This window comes from Amphibalanus amphitrite, unplaced genomic scaffold (genome assembly GCF_019059575.1).
Source record: "Amphibalanus amphitrite isolate SeventyFive unplaced genomic scaffold, NRLGWU_Aamphi_draft 002543F_arrow, whole genome shotgun sequence".
NCBI classification, from domain to species: domain Eukaryota; kingdom Metazoa; phylum Arthropoda; class Thecostraca; order Balanomorpha; family Balanidae; genus Amphibalanus; species Amphibalanus amphitrite.
Window position 1 is genome coordinate 1 of NW_024883962.1, and position 19,137 is coordinate 19,137.

General features: G+C 51.9%; 2 long non-coding RNA genes across 2 annotated transcripts; both read left to right on the plus strand.

The window, feature by feature from the left end:
- Positions 1–2,042: 2,042 nt before the first annotated feature.
- On the plus strand, positions 2,043–16,091 carry LOC122377124. The gene is made up of 7 exons (XR_006255787.1): positions 2,043–2,289; positions 2,833–2,964; positions 11,186–11,364; positions 12,861–12,930; positions 13,358–13,607; positions 14,002–14,172; positions 15,739–16,091. It is a non-coding gene; the product is annotated as an uncharacterized LOC122377124 (long non-coding RNA).
- Positions 3,998–6,143, plus strand: LOC122377125. The gene is made up of 3 exons (XR_006255788.1): positions 3,998–4,102; positions 5,370–5,424; positions 5,996–6,143. It is a non-coding gene; the product is annotated as an uncharacterized LOC122377125 (long non-coding RNA).
- Positions 16,092–19,137: the final 3,046 nt, after the last annotated feature.

Sequence of the window (19,137 nt, forward strand, 5' to 3'; positions counted from 1 at the left end):
GAGCTTTGATGACCTTGGTTCACTTTTTCACCATCTGGTCTACACGCCACTCTCACAGCTGCCATCTGGACCCCCCCCCCCCCTCCCCCGGGACAGGGGACGTGTAACTTGTGCGGTAAGGACGTCAAGAACCTAAAGTGCCCTTCCGAGGAACACACGACTCCGACTGGGGGCGTTCAGAGCCGCTGGTGGACGGGGACGGAAAACTGGACAGCGTGTCGCTGGCAGGTGGGGGTGCTGCACCCCTGGGGTACAACTGGTGGGTGATGCACCCTGGGGTACAGCTGGTGGGTGCTGCACCCCAGCAGTCGCAATATAAGGAATAATCGAATACTGACAGCTGGAAGATTTCTCGGCGTAGCTGCCATCTGGAAAAAACTAGTCTCAGTTATTATAGAGTCTCAATCAATATTATAGAGTCTGGTACAATCCTCATGAACTGCGAACCTTCCTACTGACGGCATTTTGTAGCTTCTGATTATATTGTTGTTGAAAGGGTGTCTCCGAGGTGCGCTTTTTTTCTTGTGAGCGTCAATGTGGAACGTCTAGATATGTCACAATCACGCTGCGTTTAATACAGGGCCTTTTCTGAGGAATTTTCACTGGGGGGAGGGGGCAGAGACTGAAGGAGTCAAACCTCGGGTACCCCCAAATCCTGTTTTCTCTCCGGAATTAGGCCACTTGTTTTTCGTCACAGCCCTGAGACCATGATAAAAAAAAAACAGGTAATCCGAGCCATGCTTTAACCCACGCCCGTATGGGGGGGGGGGACGGACCCTTCTCGGTTTTTCGCAAATAACTCGAGGGTAAAAAGCGGCCGATCGCGACGAAACTTTCTTACCCTCGCAGTCGCGATTATCAATTTTACGCCTACCCTGAAAATTTGAGGCCTCACCGCACTGTCTGTTTACCCTCCCCCTTCCAGCCGGGGAGGGAGGGGAGGGGCGCTTCCCTGACGGTTTTTCAGGACTTAACGAGACGTACCGGCGATTGAGAGCTGAAATTTAGCACACCTAACATTTGAAACAAGCCGGATCGTTCGACATAAACTGCATTTTCAGGTCAGGTCATTGACCTAGGACGTCACAAGTGAACCTCTGCACGGTCCTAAAATGTCGCAGTTGCAGCGCCCTCAATGCTCGAGGAGCTTACACAAGGTGATGACACTGACAGGTCCCAGTAGACGTGACGCAGCACATGGCCGCACCAAACACCGCTCGCACGGAGAGGACGGCGGGCAGAGCGTCGGAGCGGCGGCAGAGTGCGCGGAGAGAGCCGCACAGGGCACAAGCTGAGGGAGGGGGGGTACAGGGTGGGGGGGAGGGGAGGGGTGGACATTATAAGGGTGGGTGGGACAGGGTGTAGGGAGCGGTGGGGGGGGGGGGGGGGGTGAACAGAGCTCTCGTGAGTAATGTTGTGAGATATTTATGTAACTATAGTATTCTGTAAAAACCTGTCATACTTTTGTTGCGAGTACATTTCACTGATGATAAGGCTACTCAAATAAAAATAATTAGGTTCACCTTTCACGAAGGATGTGGCTGCACGAATGATAAACCATACCTACCTTTCACGAATGAGTCTGGATAGGTGGTTCTGATTACTGTACTATGCAGTACACACCATACTCCTACACCACCCACCGACTGTACCCCTTTCACCTACCTACACTCGGACACCCCCCCCCCCCCGGTCCCCTTCCTCCCTCCCTCCTTCCCTCCCTCCCTCCCTCCCTCCCTCCCTCCCCTCCCTCTGTCTCTCTATCTATTCCCCTTCCTCCCTCCCTCAGGACGTCTGCAGAGCTCGGTGCGGCTGACCTCTGCCAGAGGCGCCACATCCGGTCAGGCGGCCCGGTCCCGTGACCGACAGACTCAGCGATAAACATTTGCAGTGGCCTCTGCAGTAATTCGGTTGTTATTGGGCCGATGGCGCTGAAAATTGGAATGCACTTGGACACCCGCCGGGCAATACATTTCCATGTGTCACGGTTCGGATGTCACGGTTTCATGTGCCCCCCCCCCCCCACGGTCCGCGCCGAGTCGGCGCCGTCAGACTCGACGGACACCCCCGACAACAGACGTCTCCAGCGACGCGTCTCCGACCGTCATCGAGTACCGCCACGTCGACACACTGCCGGAGCAGGTGCAGCACGTCCAGACGGCCCGATTCCGTCTCCAGTACAACCGATCGGTGCTGGAGCACCTGGAGGGGATCGGCACCGACTGGCTGTGACCGGCCGAGGCCGTCCAGCGACGCCGATGGAGGATGGACCGGCCGACGCCCGCAACGGTCGGTGTCTACTGTCACTCAGTTGTGTTGTGTGTCGGTAGTGCATCAGGTGTGGGGCGTATTCGTGTCGTTTATTGTAGGTAGTCGGGTAGAAGTATTGCACGGATTTAACCATCGCACTAAGGGGGGAGGGGTCGAACGGACCCCCCTCGGTTTTTCGCAAGCTTGCGCAAAAAGCAGCTGATTGCGACGAAACTTTCAGTACATTCGAGTTGATCAATTTTACACATACTCTGAAAATTTCATGACTCTGACCCAAATGATCTTTGACCTGTGACCTGATTCTCGAGACCATGTCTGGCCAGAATCGCGATTTGGCGTATGTCGGCTCACATTACCCACGCATTTCGTCTTTTTGTGATTGTAAGCGGTCAAACATGTGAAATGATGTTGGTCCCATGCATTTTTGTGGGTGTCAAGGTCACGTGAGTCAGGTCAAGGTCACTGAGCTTTGATGACCTTTGTTCACTTTTTTCACCATCTGGTCTACAGCCACTTCTCACAGCTGCCATCTGACCCCCCCCCCCCCCTCCCCCGGGACAGGGACGTGTAACTTGTGCGGTAAGGACGTCAAGAACCTAAAGATGCCCTTCCGAGGAACACACGACTCCGACTGGGGGCGTTCAGAGCCGCTGGTGGACGGGGACGGAAAACTGGACAGCGTGTCGCTGGCAGGTGGGTGCTGCACCCCTGGGGTACAACTGGTGGGTGCTGAGCACCCCTGGGGTACAGCTGGTGGGTGCTGCACCCCAGCAGTCGCAATATAAGGAATAATCGAATACTGACAGCTGGAAGATTTCTCGGCGTAGCTGCCATCTGGAAAAACTAGTCTCAATTATTATATTAGGAGCTAAATAACACCGTTTTCATGTTGCAGATTTTTAAATACTGCAAATTTTTACACACCCCTCATACAAGATCCGCTCACCTCGAAAAGGCTCTCCAGATTCTATGGTGTATGTATAAATCTACGGGGCAGATGGATGAGACGACGGGGTGGGGCAGCATTGCAACAGAGCAGTCGGGGACCACTGCAAAAGTTTATCGCTGAGTCAGTCGGTCACGGGATCGGGCCGCCTGACCGGATGTGGCGCCTCTAACAGAGGCCAGCCGCACCGAGCTCTGAGCCCTGAGGACGTCCTGACTTTTCTTTGTGGTGCTGGAGAATCACATTTTTATTTACCATAGCTTGGTTATCAATATTCAATCAAAGCCACTGAGCTGATGCAACTTGTCCCTAATATTCTGTGGTTAGTGTATTTGTCCCTCGTCTGAGACCGACGACATTCGGAGAGCTCGCCAGTGCTTATTGCCATTGGGTGTGGTCCATCGGTCCGCTCTGCTGTGGATTATTTCTGTACTGTCGGGTGGGAGCGTCCCAGAGCCCGGGTAACTCTTCCTCGGTTATTTGTAAGTCTATGGTCCGAGTGCTGCAGAGCGCCGTTGAGGTTTCACCGCACTGTCTGTTTATTACTGTTAACCCTCGTCGGTAGGATGGGTAGGGGGGGGGGGCGCTCCCAGAATTTTTCGGGACTCTATGGGACGCACCGGCGATAGAGAGCGGAAATTTAGCTAGCTGATAAAGCCTAACATTTGATTCAAGCCGGATCGTTTGACTCAAACTTCATTTTCAGGTCGGGTCGGGTCACTGACCTAAGACGTCACAAGTGAACCTCTGCACGGTCCTAAAATGTCGCCACTTCACAACGCCCTCAGTGTCCTCGGTGCCGGCCGCTGCCGCCGCGCCGTTCGTGCGTCATCCGACCCCACCGACCGCCGCCGCCGCCGCCTCGGCGCTCCATGGATACGTGCCGTGAGTGAACAAATGGCCGGAGGTTGATGAGTTGTGAGTGAACAAATGGCCGGAGGTTGATGAGTTGAAGGGTTGTGAGAGGTGGGTGTCGACCTCTCCCAGCTTTGACTTGTATCTGGTGTGACACAGACTTTTCTATTTATAGAGAAGACTTCTCTATATGGGTCATTTCATATGAACTCAACAACTGTGTCCTTTTTCATAAAGCCTGGACTTGTAGAATTGTAGTTGTAATTTGTAGGTTTGTACTTTCGATTGTACAAATATGTTTCATAAAATAAATTTTACAATCCGAAAGTACAAACTACAGGTCAAAGGTCATTGGGGTCAGGGGCATTAATATGTCAGGGTAGGCTTAAAATTGATCAACTCGAGGTAACCGAAAGTTTCGTCGCGATCCGCTGCTTTTTACGCGAGTTATTCGCGAAAAAAAAAAACGATTGGGAGTGGTCCGTTCAACCCCCTATAAGGTTAATATCGAATTATTTTTTTTTATCTTTTTATGCAAGTCACTGCAGTTGGGTTCCATCATAATGTGATCTCATGCGTGGAGAATGATCAAAGGAAGAGGGCATGTTGATCCTGAGGAACAGATCGGATGGGTTATAAAATATGGAAAAGACTCCAACGGCGTTATCTCTGCTTCATACCCACCCTCACTATCGTCAGCACCTGTCCATCTGTCTTGTTCACAACTCACACTGTTTGTGTGCACGGCCCCGCCACTCGATGTCCGGCCGTTTCGGGTACTCCACTAGGGGGTATACGGCCCCCCGGACTGTCCCTTTGAGTGGGTGGGTGGTCTGTCCCACCGGGACACTGGTGGTCCCCGCCACTGCGACGCACCGTCGGTGGTCCGCCAGCCCAATGTCTCCCCATCCCCTCTCCCCTGAATGATCTGGAACCGAACGGGCCTGCCCACCAAATCAAGCAAACTAAGTTGTGGCTGTGCTTACTCTGATATCAAACCTGTGCTGACGTCTCGCAGCATCGGGCCGCAGGAACGGCGTTTGTTGGTTCAGGCGGACAGGGTCACCTTGGCGGCCCCGGCGGCAGCGGCCGGACGCTCTATCTGCACTGTGCCGGTCCCAGCCGGAGTCTGGTGCAATCCTCATGAACTGCATAACCTTCCTTTTGACGTCATTTGGTAGCTACTGTCGTGATTCTGTTGCTTACAAATGTCGAAGGAGATATTTTCTTGCGAGCGTCAATTGTACGGTGGCCCGAAATATGTCAAAACCACGTTGCAATTAAGTGCCGTTTACAGAACCCTGCAGCCGGACAGGTGCTGGCAGAGGTGCAGCTCCAACTCGAGACGATCGGTACGTCAGGAGGGGGCGGGGTGGACAGCTGCTCAGGCCCCGGTGGATAAACAATGACCACTCTGGATTGGAGCGGCTTATGAAAAAGGGGTGGGGCTGAGAAATCAAGTTTAGGATTTATGGAGAGCGAGTAGGTGACTGTAGTCTCGTCTGTTCTGAGGAAGAGGTTGTGCCGATTTTGCTGCTAATTGTGAGGCGTGAGGAATATAACTCATTTAGATAAAATGCTTTGCGTCGTTTTGGTCGTTATCGTGCTGTTACACACCTGGGGTTCGACGATTGCATTCTTTTTTAATTCAAAACATTACCCCGGCCTGTCCATCAATGACGAGTCGTTGTGACATTCACCTGTCGATTTTAATTGGAGCACCTGCTGATTTGTCACCCACTAGCTGACGGTGATGGGTCTCTCTCTCTCTCTCTCTCTCTCTCTCTCTCTCTCTCTCTCTCTCTCTCTCTCTCTCTCTCTCTCTCTCTTTCTCTCTCTCTCTCTTTCTCTCTCTCTCTCTCTCTCTCTCTCTCTCTCTCTCTCTCTCTCTCTCTCTCTCTCTCTCTCTCTCTCTCTCTCCAGAACTTCTGCAGAGCTCGGTACGGCTGCCCTCTGCCAGAGGCGCCACATCCGGTGACGCGGCCCGGTCATACCCCTCGCCTCGCATGGAGAGGACGGCGGGGAGAGCGGCGGAGCGGCGGCAGAGTGCGCGGAGAGAGCCGGACAGGGCACCAGGTGACGGGGGGGGGGGGGTACAGGGTGGGGGGACGGGTGGACAATATACAGGGTGGGTGGGACAAGGTGTAGGGAGCGGTGGGGCGGAGTGAGGGGAGGGGGTGAACAGAACTCTCGTGAGTAACTAAGGTAGCGAGAGATTTATGTAACTGAAGTGTTCTGTAAAAACGTGTCGTACTTTTGTTGCAAGTACATTTCACTGATGATAAGGCTACGCCGGGCTACTCAAGTAATAAGGTTCACCTTTCACGAAGGATGTGGCTGCACGAATGATAAACCATGCCTACCTTTCACGAATGAGTCTGGATAGGTGGTTCTGAACTGTACTACACAGTACACACCATACTCCTACACGGCCCACCGACTGTACCCCTTTCACCTACCTACACTCGGACACCCCCCCCGGTCCACAGGCGGCGCCGTCAGACTCGACGGACGTCCCCGACAACAGACGTCTCCAGCGACGCGTTTCCGACCGTCATCGAGTACGGCGACGTCAACACACTGCCGGAGCAGGTGCAGCACGTCCAGACGGCCCGATTCCGTCTCCAGTACGGCCGCTCGGTGCTGGAGCACCTGGAGGGGATCGGCACCGACTGGCTGTGACCGGCCGAGGCCGTCCAACGACGCCGATGGAGGATGGACCGGCCGACGCCCGCAACGGTCGGTGTCTACTGTCACTCAGTTGTGTTGTGTGTCGGTAGTGCATCAGGTGTGGGGTGCATTCGTGTCGTTTGTTGTGGGTAGTCGGGTAGACGTATTGCTGGTGTTTAATGCATACTGTAGTTATTGATCCTACTGCATAATGTGTAACACATTGGAAGGCAACTTATCTGCGGTAGTTTGTTAAACATTTGTACCTGCTACCTATATATTAGCCCTCGCCGGCCGAGGGGGGGGGCGGGTGCCGCCCCCCCCCCCATAGGGTTTTTCGCGATAGCTCCAAACACGCTGGCGATAGAGAGCTGAAACTTGGCATACCTGACCTTTGATCCAAGCCGGATCTTTTGATACCAACCGCATTTTTGGGTAGGTCAGGTCACTGACCTATGACGTCATAAGTGAACCTCTGCACGGTCTTCAGATGTCGCAACTTCGCAACGCCCTCACTGCCAGAGGAGATGTCACAGGGAAATGAAACTTGCAGGATCTAGTATCCATTATGAGTCCCACAACTTGTATATCTCGGATTTTTCCTAAAGGTCATATGAGGTCAGGTCATTTTCGTGACCTCACTATTATAAGTCAATGGGGAAAAATTCAAACTGCTATTCTGGCGCCGGGAACGATCTCCAACTATCTCAAGCACACAGAATCGTGATTTGATGCACTCCTTGCAAGGTTAGATGCGTCACTTTTGCAATGTTGACCTTGCGTGACGTCATTTATGACGTCATCAAGGTCATATTAGTTTTTCGTCAATAACTTTTGATCAAATTGAGCTAGCGAGTCGGGAAAGCCACCAATGGACTCAGGAAGACCTGCCGAATCAAATGATATGCGACATGACCTTTTTCGACCAACTTCGTGACCTGGGGGTGCTGACCTGACCTTGACCTGAGGTCAACACCCCAAGTTGACCTGACCCGGACAAAAAGTATATCATTCGACGCGCCTGAGCGAGACGAACACGATGCTGCCAAAATCGGCGCTCTGCGGCCGTTTTTTGCGAAGTTATTCACCAAAAACTGAACCGTACCTTGGGGCACTTGACCTGACCTCAGAGGTCACCGGTTGACCTAGGACCTTAAAATCGGGTACCAATCTCTGCGTCTCGTAACGGCGCACACGCTCGTTTTTTCCGCGACGCGCTAGCTCCACCAGGGGCGAAACGGCGAGGGGGGGGGGTCGTACCCGCCCCCCCCCCCCTCGGCCGGCGCGTATGTAGAAAACCAATAGGTCCGGCGAGGGTTAGACTACTTGTGACATTTTCCCGTCTTAGATTACCGCCCGATATCCTGCCTTTTGATTTAGGGGACGGAGTCTTTGGAATTCAATTATTATCAGTCACCTAACGATCAGTGATTACCTCCCCACAAAGTGCCCCGTTTGGACCCTCCCGGCTAATTCCCATCACCCACCGCCTGACCCGTGTATTACCGTCCCCTCAGAGCGGCGCCACGCGTGCCAGCGCTGTGGCCAGCAGCTGGGAGCACTCCAGGAGCAGATCGTGCACGTGCACACGGTGCACAAGGACAGGGTCTGGTGCAGACGGTGCCGGACCGAGTTTCCCGATCAACGCACAGTGTGGCCAAACGCCAGATTAGCGCGAATTTAATCAAAAAACGAATTTTGGAATTTTGACTTTTTATAACTATCAGTCGATAGGAAATTGTCCAAAGTATGTCAATATCACAATATTTTGGTTCAATGTCTTCCTTTCGGTGTCCAAAAAGCTAGCTAAAGTGGACATACGCAATACCGGTCCCGGCTGTGCTGAAGTCGTCGAAAACCCGCGTCATGTTTACAACACATTTTTGCGTAATTGTCGGAAAGGTTTGGAAATAATTGGAGTGGCATATGACTACTGAGCCTATATTTGATAGTATACCCGAATTCTATAGGTATCCTTGGACTAACCGATGAGTTATGCTCATTTGAAAATGACCTTTTCAGACATCCCTTGAAAACACCGTCCATCTTAAAAACGTAGAGATATAAGAAAATGGCCAAAAAACTCCACGCCAATTCTACCATGAGAAGATTCGCCACACTTTTCTGGACATGATCCATTCAAGAAACCCTGCCCCAACCTGCCCCCCGGCCTTTGGCTCAGCTTTGAACGTATCGGGTTGACCCGCCCGGGGAGGTCCGGCTACAGGGTGGGCGCGGCGGCGGCTCCGTAACGTTACGCGGATGGCTCAACCGCTGTATTTCTGACTTGTTATGTTGCAGAATACGGTCGCCAATGAATAAATCTTGACAATTTTTTAACCCTCGCCCATATAGGGGGTGAGGGTGGGGGTCGAAAGGTCACCTCTCGGTTTTTCGCAAAAAGCTCATGTAAAAGCGGCCGATCGCGACGAAACTTTCAGTACTCTCGAATTTATCAATTTTACACCTACCCTTTAAATTTCACGACCCTGACCCCAATGACCTTTGACCTGTGACCTATTTCTCGAGACCATGTTTGGCCGGAATCGCGATTGGGCGTATGTTTGCTTGCATTAGCCGCGCGTTTGCAGTCTTTTCGTGAATTCAAGCGTCTAAACATGTGATATTATGATGTTGGTTCCATGCATTATGGTCGGTGTCAAGATCACTTGAAGGTCAGGTCAGTTCAATGACCTTTGATGACCTCGGTTCACCTTTTTTAGTTTTACATGCTTCCAGCCAGGCTAGTTTTTGGAGCTGATTTCGAATTTAGTAACCATTTGAACATTTAGGAAGAAGTTTTGGTGCCTTCGTAACATGCAATGAAGCTGTCACTGACGGTTGACACCTATTAATTATGAATACCCGGCAGGACTGGTTGGCCTGACCTGACCTGACCCGACCTACGTTCGCGGCTAGCAAAACACCAATACGGGCGAGGGTTAATGACATGAAGGTGCTTATGGTGTAAGTCTTTGTTTTTACTCCCATTGCTGAGGTTCAGTCCTATCGGTGCGTGTATTTCAGCAACCATCTACCGATCCATGTGCTTCACCAGGAACATTCACACAGAAACATAATTAGATGTTGATTTTTTCAAGCAAACTTTGGACAATCATAAGAATTTACCAGAGAAATGATGGGAATTTCGTAAACGATTCCTCCTCCTAACAAGCCCATCATTGCTGGGACCCACAATTTTATGCCTCTTATTTGCGGTTAAATTCCAGGATTTCGTAATCAGAGTCAGAGTCGTTCGGAGTCAACAGTTCTGACCCCAGTCAGAGTCGGAATCGGAATCGATTTTGGAATCCGGACCAAGACTCGTAGTCTGAGTCACCGAAAATCCATCGACTGCGTGGACTTGCCATGGCTGCGGAGTCAGAGTCCGAGTCGATCGTATAAGTCGACAGTTTTGCCCGGAGTCAGAGTTGAAATTGACTTTTGAAAGCCGTATTCGGAGTCGGAGTAACTCCATCGACTTCACAGCCCTGGCCTGGTAAGCACATCACCCGTCGTAAGCTAGTTCTCCTTACTTTTAGAGGCGGAACTATGCCATTATATGTCAGCAAGCATTTATAATGCATCGCAAAAGGTCTCACATAGGTTTAAGTGTCAATTTTGAAACCAGGGAACCATTTTCAACGGATCCGAGCAGCGCTGGGATTTAATTCGCGCTAAACTGGTGTTTGGCCACACTGTGCAACGGTCCAGCCTGGAGCACCGCGCCCGGTGTCGGCGGACCAACGGTCAGAGGCAGATAGGGGTATATTCGGGGTTGGATTGGTCAGTTTCGATCCCGGGTCCCGGTTCATAAAGTATGTCGGTATTATTTTAGGGTACATAAGGGTACGTACCTACCATTTTGTTTGGGGGGGGGATCATGTGTCATAGAAAGTGATTGAATCTGGTGTACTAACTAATTTTCTATTTCAATTTTCAAGGTCATGTTTTCAACAGCCTTCTTTTGTGGTGCATGGAGTAGCCCATTATAATTAATCATAGATGGTTTTTAATGCTTAGATAAAAGTACTAATCTGATGCAACTTGTCCGTTGTGCTATGGTTGGTACATTGTCCCGGAGGCTGACGACATTCGGAGAGCTCGTCACTGCTTATTGCCATTACTATTAGGTGTGGTCAACCGGCCCGCTCTGCTGTGGATTGTTTCTGTTCTGTCGGGTGTGGGCGTCCCAGAGCCCGGGTAACCCTTCTTCGGTTATTTGTAAGTCAATGGTCAAAGTGCTGCAGAGCGCCGTTGAGGCCTCACCGCACTGTCTGTTTATTACTGTTACCCTCGTCAGCAGGGAGGGAGAGGGAGGGGGGGCACTCCCCTGACGGTTTTTTCAGGACTTCACGGAACGCACCGGCGATAGAGAGCTGAAATTTAGCACGCCTAACATTTGATTCAAGCCGGATCGTTTGACACAAACTTCATTTTCAGGTCAGGTCGGGTCACTGACCTAAGACGTCACAAGTGAACCTCTGCACGGTCCTAAAATGTCGCCACTTCACAACGCCCTCATTGTCCTCGGTGCCGGCCGCTGCCGCCGCGCCGTTCGTGCGTCATCCGACCCCACCGACCGCCGCCGCCGCCGCCTCGGCGCTCCATGGATACGCGCCGTGAGTGAACAAATGGCCGGAGGTTGAGGAGTTGAAGGGTTGTGAAAGGTGGGTGTCGACCTCTCCCAGCTTTGACTTGTATCTGGTGTGACACAGACTTTTCTATTTATAGAGAAGACTTCTCTATATGGGTCATTTCATATGAACTCAACAACTGTGTCCTTTTTCATAAAGCCTGGAATTGTAGAATTGTAGTTGTAGTTTGTAGGTTTGTACTTTCGATTGTACAAATATGTTTCATAAAGTAAATTTTACAATCCGAAAGTACAAACTTCAGGTCAAAGGTCATTGGGGTCAGGGGCATGAATATGTCAGGGTAGGCTTAAAATTGATCAACTCGAGGTAACCGAAAGTTTCGTCGCGATCTGCTGCTTTTTACGCGAGTTATTCGCGAAAAAACCGATTGGGAGTGGTCCGTTCGACCCCCCTATAAGGTTAATCTCGAATTATTTTTTAATATTTTTATGCAAGTCACTGCAGTTGGGCTCCATCATAATGTGATCTCATGCGTTGAGAATGATCAAAGGAAGAGGGCATGTTGATCCTGGGAAACAGATCAGATGGGTTATAAAATTTGGAAAAGACTCCAGCAGCGTTATCTGCTTCATACCCACCCTCCCTATCGTCAGCACCTATCCATCTTTCTTGTTCACAAGTCACACCTCTTGTGGGCACGGCCACGCCACTCGATGTCCGGCCGTTTCGGGTACTCCACTAGGGGTATACGGCCCCCCGGACTGGCCGTTTGAGTGGGTGGGTAGTCTGTCCCACCGGGACACTGGCGTCCCACCGGGTGGTCCCCGCCACTGCGACGCACCGTCGGTGGTCCGCCAGCCCAATGTCTCCCCGTCCCCTCTCCCCTGAATGATCTGGGATTGAACGGGCCTGCCCACCAAATCAAGCAAACACAGTTGTGACCGTGCTTACTTTGATTTCAAACTTGTGCTGACGTCTCGCAGCATCGGGCCGCAGGAACGGCGTTTGTTGGTTCAGACGGCCAGGGGTCACCTTGGCGGCCCCGACGGCAGCGGCCGGACGCTCTATCTGCACTGTCCCGGCCCCAGCCGGAGTCTGGTGCAATCCTCATGAACTGCAGAAACTTCCTTTGACGTCAATTGGTAGCTCCTATCATGATTCTGTTGTTTACAAGGGTGTACTCGAAGTAGATGTTTTTTTCTTGCATATAAAGGATGAAGGATATATACAGGAGATATTATACGGTGGACCGAAATATGTCAAAACCACGTTGCATTTGACTGCCGTTTACAGAACTAAGTCAGTGTCGTCAATTCCCATTTACGACACTCGTTGAGGTGTCGTTATCATCAGAGTCAGGAGAAGATAATTTGCTCCATCGACCTAGACGACATAGACGTGACATTATACAAGATCATAATAATACAAATCATTCATTTCCAAATCCGGACGGACAAACGAGGGAGAGAGAGGGAGAGAGAGAGAGAGAGAGAGATGACGTAACCCTTTTCCTCTGACAGGATGACCTGATTGCTCGCCTGTCATCGTACGCCGACCAACTCGACCAACTCGACCAACTCGAGACGATCGGTACGTACGTCAGGAGGGGGCGGGGTGGACACTGGACAGCTGTTCAGGCCCCGGTGGATACACAATGACCACTCTGGATTGGAGCGGCTTATGGGGCCGAGAAATCAAGTTGAGGATTTATTGAGAGGGAGTAGGTGACTGTAGTCTCGTCTGTTCTGCGGAAAAGCTTGTGCCGACAGAACGTCTGCAGAGCTCGGTGCGGCTGGCCTCTGCCAGAGGCGTCACATCCGGTCAGGCGGCCCGGTCCCGTGACCGACTGATTCAGCGATAAACATTTGCAGTGGCCTCTGCAGTAATTCGGTTGTTACTGTGCCGATGGCGCTGAAACTTGGAATGCACTTGGACACCCGCCGGGCAGTGCATTTCCGTGTGTCACGGTTGGGATGTCACGATTTCATGTGCCCCCCCCCCCCCCCCTGGTCCGCAGGCGGCGCCGTCAGACTCGACGGACGTCCCCGACAACAGACGTCTCCAGCGACGCGTCTCCGACCGTCATCGAGTACCGCCACGTCGACACACTGCCGGAGCGGGTGCAGCACGTCCAGACGGCCCGATTCCGTCTCCAGTACGGCCGCTCGGTGCTGGAGCACCTGGAGGGGATCGGCACCGACTGGCTGTGACCGGCCGAGGCCGTCCAACGACGCCGATGGAGGACGGACCGGCCGACGCCCGCAACGGTCGGTGTCTACTGTCACTCAGTTGTGTTGTGTGTCGGTAGTGCATCAGGTGTGGGGCGTATTTGTGTCGTTTATCGTGGGTAGTCTGCTAGACGTATTGCTGGTATTTCATGCATACCGTAATCCTACTGCATAATGTGTAACACATTGCAGGACAACTTATATCCGGTAGTATACTTAAAATATTTGTACGTACATATCCGACGTTTGACATTGTTCCGCCTCAAATGGCCGCCCGATATCCTACCTTTTGATTCAGGGGACGAAGTCTTTGGAATTCAACTATTATCAGTCACCTAACGATCAGTGATTACCTCCCCACAAAGCGCCCCGTTTGGACCCTCCCTTAATTCACATCCCCCACCGCCTGACCCGTGTATTGCCGTCCCCTCAGAGCGGCGCCACGCGTGCCAGCGCTGTGGCCAGCAGCTGGGAGCACTCCAGGAGCAGATCGTGCACGTGCACACGGTGCACAAGGACAGGGGCTGGTGCAGACGGTGCCGGACCGAGTTTCCCGATCAACGGTCCAGCCTGGAGCACCGCGCCCGGTGTCGGCGGACCAACGGTCAGAGGCAGAGAGGGGGTATATTCAGGGTTGGATTGATCAGTTTCGATCCCGGGTCCCGGTTCATAAAATATGTCGGCATTATTTTAGGGTACAAGAGGGTACGTACCATATAGTGGGGAGGGGGGGGGGGAGTCATCTGTCATATAGAACGTGATTGATTTTGGTGTACTGACTTTTTATTTTCCATTTGAAAGTCATGTTTCGAACAGTCTTCTTTTGTGGTGCATGGAGCAGCCCATTACCTACAATTAATCATAGAAGGGTTATTAATGCTGAATTAAATAAAAGTACTAATCTGATGCAACAGCTTGTCCGTTGTACTATGGTTGGTACATTGTCCCGGAGGCTGACGACATTCGGAGAGCTCGTCATTGCTTATTGCCATTGTGTGTGGTCAACCGGCCCGCTCTGTTGTGGATTGTTTCTATACTGTCGGGTTGAAGCGTCCCAGAGCCCGGGTAACTCTTCCTCGGTTATTTGTATGTCAATGGTCCGAGTGCTGCACTAGCGCCGTTGAGGCTTCACCGCACTGTCTGTTTATTACGAGCGAGCGAGCGCAGCGAGCGAAGTGAGTCTTTTCAATATAACGGAAAAATCTCAGTATGAGCGGCCCGGCCCGGCCCGGCCCGGCCTGTAACGCTTTTGAGAGGCTTATATCTCAGCAACCGCTGGACCGATTGGCCTGCGGTCTTTTTTGTTGGGTAGCCCCATCCCTTCTACCCCGTAATTGACTACTTTTGATACATCTCAGTGACCGTCGTGGCACGTGCCACGTGAAAAGTCAAGGGTGTTCAAGCTGTTTTGCAAAAGTAGTGATTTTGAGAGGTTCATATCTCAGCAGCCGCTTGGGCGATTGACTTGCGGTAATTTTTGTAGGGTAGCAGCATCCCTTCTACCCAAAACAGGATACTCTCGATGTATGTGGGTCACTCCCAGTGCACGTGCAAAATACAACAATAAGATGTGCCAAATTTGTTCCCATTTCAGTAACTCGGTAATTACTGGGGCGATTTCGCTGAAACTTGGCATACAGGTAGGCACCCACCAGGCAATGCATTCCCATGTGTTGCGGTTAGGGTGCTACTGCACGTGCGCACGTGCAGGGGGCGTTTCCAGATCTCGAGAACGGCTGGGCCGATTGCGCTCAAATTTGGTACACGGTTGGGGACCAGTTAGTAGGGTGCCGTGCAAAAGTCATTTTGGACCCCGTTTGCACGTGCGCACTTGCAGAATGCCGCTTCCAGATCTCAGGAACGGCTGGGCCGATTGCGTTCAAACTTGGCACACCGCTAGCGACCGGTTAGAAGGGTGCTTTGCACAAGCCCGTTGGAAGCACCCTCTCGCCCTTCCGCACGTGCAGGGCTCACTATCTCGCTCGCTCGTTCTTCGCCCAAAAGGCGTTTTACTGGTTACTGTTAACCCTCGTCAGCAGGGAGGGAGGGGAGGGGTGCCACCCTGACGGTTTTCAGGACTTCACGGGACGCACCGGCGATAGAAAGCTGAAGTTCAGCACGCCAAACATTTGATTCAAGCCGGATCGTTTGACTCAAACTTCATTTTCAGGTCAGGTCGGGTCACTGACCTAAGACGTCACAAGTGAACCTCTGCACGGTCCTAAAATGTCGCCACTTCACAACGCCCCCAGTGTCCTCGGTGCCGGCCGCTGCCGCCGCGCCGTTCGTGCGTCATCCGACCCCACCGACCGCCGCCGCCGCCGCCTCGGCGCTCCATGGATACGCGCCGTGAGTGAACAAATGGCCCGAGGTTGAGGAGTTGAAGGGTTGTGAAAGGTGGGTGTCGACCTTTTCCAGATTTGACTGGCATCTGGTGTGGGTATGGCGGAGAACCATCCATTCCTATGTTCAACTGGTCGTTTGAGATGTGCTGACTTAATTCAGTAAACAGTGAGAGCCCATTGTGTTGGATGAGAAGTACCTGCATGTTTCCTTGTTCTCCATTCCCACCTACCCTGGTCTGACGGTACTGTGACCGGTATGTGACCTGTCCTCCTGTCCCAGACCTATGACCGTAGTATAACTGTCCTGTTCCATTTGTTACTACGACCAGCTGATGGCTAACCCGGTGGTGACCACGGATCTACAGGTAGGTGACAGAAATATCCAACTGGTGACGGAGAGACTGCTGCTGCCGGGGGGGGGGGGTCCGACCGGGAGGGGGGGGGGGGGGGGGGGGGCTCCTCTGATTAGCTATCGGCGATAGCTGCCGATGGATGGTTTTTGTCGCGCGATTGGAAGAGTTGTGACCCATCCATTAATATCCATACCGTAAACGGGGGTGACTTTGCCACTTTTTCAACTTTGGACGGTTGCCATTTTTGAAACTTGCAAACTTATCAGCCCGCGCCGTGCTGGTGGCCTGTGTTTTCCGTGTCGTGCTGGGGTGTGCGTGTGTGTGGAGGGGTGGGGGAGATTTCTGTTCCGTACAGCCCCGATACTGGCGAGTGGACACGGCCAATCCTCACCCCAAAACAACTCCCCCCTCACAGCGGAAGGACCAGCGGTCCCGCACCAAACACGGCGAGTCGTGCGGCGTGCAGCTGTACGAGCGGCAGCTGCAGCTGGCCAGACAGCAGGAGCAGCAGCTGCAGCTGCAGCAGCGGCTCTCGGAGGCCGCCGAGGCGCGGGCAGCTGCCGAACAGACGCTCACCGCCGTCCGACAGAGACATGGCGAGATTGGCGATCGTCTGGAGGCCGACAGGGAGAGGGGTGAGAGGCAGGGGGAGAGGGAGGGAGGGAGGGGAGGGTCAGAGAGGAAGGGAGGGAGAGTGACAATTAGAGCGATGGAGACGAATAGATGCTCGAAATGAATCGATACTTTCCCATCCCAAACACTGCGGTTGCATTTTATGTTGTTTATTGTATTTTATTATACATGTTATATTTGCGTGGCGTAGCATAACTTATTAGACTATATGTTATAATCGGTGCAAAAATACATCGCGACTTCCTGATTATACATCATATGCAGACCCCAACAAACACACAAGCTACTGTGTTCTGATTCGTCACACCTGTGCTCCAAATCACCGTAATATATTCCCTCCTCAGTAGGCGGAAGTATGGTCAAGCGTACCCATTTTCGGGAACGCATTTTCGTTCCCATGTTTGGGAACGATAAACCCAAATATGGGAACGCCATGTAGGCATTATTTAAAACAAGAAAAAAAAACCGTTAAATGACGTCCAAAAAATAGAAAACGATCGTGAACCGCCTGATATTTGTCGCAATATTGTTGGGAAAGAGTTTGATATTGTAAGGCCCATCGTAGTTTCAAATCGTTCCCCTATTTCTAAAGCAGTCCATCATCCGGGCCGCGAGCCCAAATTTGGGAACGCTCTCGTACACTGGCGCTGCAAGCGTTCCTTATTATGGGAACGGCGTACCCATAATTGGGAACGATTTTACCGACGTCTTTCAGGGGCTCTTTTCATTAACAAGCATCACGTCCAACGCCGCAAATTATTGTTAACGCAACAATCATCAGATGACCTTTCCGGCAAGACCGTCGCATGTTTCGCCCGGTCCTCTGCGCTTTTATTCCCGTCGATCTCGCAGCGGGCACGCCCCCTCTGCAGGATTACGTAATTCACAACGCTCAGCGATGTTCAACAAGGTCTTCCATACCTATATCCACCGTCCGTGCCGAGGGTGGAGACATGTCAAGCACCTGTCTGTTTATCACCGATAGTTGACGAGTACAAGGAAGTATCCAAAAATGGGAACGCTGAATATGTTACACCCTCATAACACCTAGTCCCAATGAAATCTAGTTTTTTCCTTTCTTAATGAGTGTAAGTGGCAAAAGGCCTGGTAGGATGGGCACGAGGAATGATCGAAATCAGCATAGAAATTATAAATAAGCCACACAGAGCGACCTATATAAGAGAAATTCCCCCAAAACGATCATGCTTAGAAACACGGAAGACAAAAACCACGCTCATGACGCTCCTTATAAAACAACGCTAAACAGCTAGCATCCAAATAAAATATGTCTTTCGGCAGGCGCGGATCCAGGGGGGGGGCATCTGGGGGCCGATGCCCCTAGCCTATCGAAAAAATGCCACCCTCCGCCGCCGAAGGCGGCGGAGGGTGGCTTTTTTCGATAGGCGTTCGAGTGCATTTTACGGAAATGAGCAAAGTTCATTTCATAATAGTCTCTAGTAGCAACTCTGAATTGATATTAAACCCTCAGAGTATGTTACTTCTCTCCCTGAAGTCAGAGTGCCGCCCCTTAAGACGAAGTACCGCCCTTTACAATCACATTGCTGCTCTTTGGAGTAGAAGTGCCGCCCTCGGAATTCGTGATGCCGCCCTCGGAACTCGTGATGCCTCCCTCAGAAATGGTAGTGCCGCCCTCTGTACGCGTAGTGCCGCCCTCTGACCGCCCTCTGAAGTCATAGTGCCGCCCCCTGAGGTCATAGTGCCGCCCTTCGCATTCTTCTTGAAGCTCCCTGAAGTCATAGCGCCGCCCTCTGAAGTCATAGCTTGCATTTTGAAGTAGTATTGCCGCTCTCTAGTCTAAAGTAGTGTCACTCCCTGAGGTGGTAGTAACTAGTAGGTATCCCTCTGAATTCCTAAAGCCGCCCTCTGAAGCCATAGTGCCGCCTTTCGCAGTCATAGTGAAGCTCCTTGAAGTCACAGCGCCGCCCTCTTGGAGTTTTATATCATCATATCATCTCTAGAGTCATATTGCTGCCCTCTAAAGACACAGCAGGGCCTCGGCTAACATGGAAGGGGGAGGTGGCAATTGCTCCCGCAGGGGTGGCCGGTAAGTGGTAGCCTGCTATACCCAAGCCCGGGTGCGGATCTAGCCAACTTCGCTCATTTTTCCCCTCTTATCCGGGTGCATAGCTCGTGAACCGTAATTGTTACAGCGTCACGGAAGAGTGCATTTGATAGAGCCTTGGAAGCTCCCGCTGCGTAGTCCTTAGATTCGAGCTC